General features: G+C 44.7%; 1 pseudogene; it reads left to right on the plus strand.

The window, feature by feature from the left end:
* The first annotated feature begins 264 nt into the window (after positions 1-264).
* LOC110287391 lies at positions 265-1,384 on the plus strand (annotated as a pseudogene).
* The last annotated feature ends 1,544 nt before the right edge of the window (positions 1,385-2,928 follow it).

Below are 2,928 nucleotides of genomic sequence, written 5' to 3' on the forward strand. Positions count from 1 at the left end.
ATGCTGCCATGCTCCCACCTTGATGATTGGACTGAACCTCTGAACCTGTAAGCCAGCCCCATTTAAATTTTCTCCTTATAAGAGTTGCCTTGGGACATGGCGAGGGTGGGGGTGAGGGGGCCTCTCTAGCCCGAGGCCTGTGTCTATGGTCTGGCCCAAGTCCAGCTGCCTGGGACCAATCCCCAGTATATGGCACCCCAAGAACTGGCTCCCGGGGCCACCTCCACCCCCTCTTAGCCAGGCATAAGATCCCCTGCTTTGAGAATGGCTACCAGTCGATATGAACCTGAGGCTGAAATTGGTGCCAGTGCCTATGAGAGACAGTGTGCAAAGTCTGAGATTCCTACAGTGGCCACTTTGTGGCCCTCAAGAGTGTGAGAGTTCCTAATGGAAGAGCAGCTGGCGGGGAGGGGGGGAGGGGGCTTCCCGTCAGCACAGTTCGTGAGGTGGACTTGTGAAGGAGGCTGGAGACCTTGGACATCCCAATGTTGTACACTGGTGAATGTCTGTGCTACTTTCCGAACTGATCAGGACATCTAGGTCACCCTAGTGTTTGAGCATATAGATCAGGACCTAACCCTGGACAAAGCACCTCCGCCAGGCTTGCCAGTTGAGACCATTAAGGATCTGATGCGTCCATTTCTCTTTTATTTATTTATTTATTTATTTATTATTTTATTATTATTATTTTGGGTTTTCGAGACAGGGTTTCTCTGTATAGCCCTGGCTGTCCTGGAACGCACTTTGTAGACCAGGCTGGCCTCAAACTCAGAAATCCACCTGCCTCTGCCTCCCGAGTGCTGGGATTAAAGGCATGCGTCACCACACCCGGCTGATGCATCCATTTCTAAGCGGCCTAGATTTTCTTCATGCAGCCTGCATTGTTCACCAGGACCTGAAGCCAGAGAACATTCTAGTGACAAGTAATGGGACGGTCAAGCTGGCTGACTTTGGCCCAGCCAGAATCTACAGCTACCAGATGGCCTCATGCCTGTGGCTGTTAGGCTCTGGTACCCGGCTCCTGAATTCTTCTACTGTCTGCATATGCAACACCTGTGGACATGTGGCGCGTTAGCTGTATCTTCACAGAGATGCTTCGCTGGATGCCTCTCTTCTGTGGAAACTCTGAAGCTGACCAGTTGGGGAAATTCTTTGATCTCATTGGTTTCCTCCAGAAGACAACTGGCCTCCAGAGGTGTCTCAACCTCACAGAGCCTTTGCCCCCAGAGGGCCTCGGTCAGTGCAGTCAGTGGTGCCAGAGATGGAGGAATCAGGAGCGCAGCTTCTGCTGGAAATGCTGACCTTTGACCCACATGAACAAATCTCTGCCTTCTGAACTCTGCAGCGCTCCTACCTGCACAAGGAGGAAAGTGACATGGAGTGAGAAGAGGCTTTCTCAGTCTCTGTGGAGAGAGCCCTGCTGAAGCGGCAGCCTCTGCCTTCCCCTGAGGCTGCAGAGAGTCCTCCAGTTTTTGCAAAGAATATTTTAAGCCTCAAATGACAATTCCCCACCTCTCCTTATGAGATTTAACTCCCCCTTTACCTTCCCATTCCTCTACACAAAAGACAGGCATATCTGTCTTCTTCCCTCCCTGATTTATATTGGGATCTTTTTTTTTATACAGGAAAACAAAACAAGACAAAGAAAAAAAAAAGAGTTGCCTTGGTCATGGTGTCTGTTCACAGCAGTAAAACCCTAACTAAGGCATGCCCCCACTACCCAAGTATCTCTTACAAGGTCCTGTCTCAACACTGCCCCAGTGAGAAATGAAAGTTCCCAAGCACAAAGTTTTCAGGGTCGCACACAAACCACACACAACAGAGCAAATGTAAACTGTTTCTTCATTTTTGGCACTATAAATAAAGTGTTAGGAAGAAAAAAGTGAGGAATGGTTGCTGAAGAAGAACTACCAAAACTGATACTATCCACTGAGGGTACAAAGCCTGCCGTTTTAATACTATACTTAAATATTTAAACCTATAATCTCAAAGAATTTTCTCACAATGTCCACCAGCAGTGCGTGAAAGTGTATTTCCCTATACTATCACTAGCCATACACATGATAAGATTTTAAAATGTTTCCCAATCTGATATGTAAACATTTTATGCTTTGGATTTATATTCCTTTAACCATGAATAGGTTTGAATATCAAGTCTCTGGTGATATGTGTTTATTTTTCTCTAAAGTAATTCTTTCATTTCCTATTGGGTTTTGAACTTTTCTTCTCTAATACTTCGTTTTATTTTATGTGTATGAGTGTTTTGTCTGCATATATATCTGTGCACCACTCTAATGACTGGTACCCACAGAGGCCAGAAGAGGGCATCAGAGCCTCTGAAACTGGAGTTAACTGTGAGCTGTCATGTGGGTACTTGGAATTGAATGTAGATCCTCTAGAAGAGTAGCCAGTGTTTTAACCTGTGAGCCATCTCTCTAGCCCCAAGCACTTTACATTTTTCCATACCAATTTATAAATTGAAACCCCTTATCATATATGTAGTCAATGTGTGCTCCCAGTTTTGTTGCTCCTTTTGAATTTGCTTTATGATATTTTTGCCTCATAGAGCATTTAATTTTTGTGAAGTCAAATTCATCAATATTTTTCTTTATGGAATCTGAGTGTGGGGTTCTGATAAAAAATATAAAAGGGCCTTTCCAATTCCTAGAGTACAAAGAAGTATCTTTTTTTCCAAGAATTATTGTATTTTGGATTTTTCCCTGTTTGCAATTCTGATCCATCCTACTTTGGAGTAAGGAGTGAGCTAAAGATACTTTCTTCTTAATGGCTAAGATCAAAAACTCAGGGGACAGCAGATGCTGGTGAGGATGTGGAGAAAGAGGAACACTCCTCCATTGTTGGTGGGATTGCAAGCTTGTACAACCACTCTAGAAATTAGTCTGGTGGTTGCTCAGAAAATTGGACATA

The sequence above is a fragment of the Mus caroli genome, chromosome X (genome assembly GCF_900094665.2).
Source record: "Mus caroli chromosome X, CAROLI_EIJ_v1.1, whole genome shotgun sequence".
Taxonomy (NCBI): domain Eukaryota; kingdom Metazoa; phylum Chordata; class Mammalia; order Rodentia; family Muridae; genus Mus; species Mus caroli.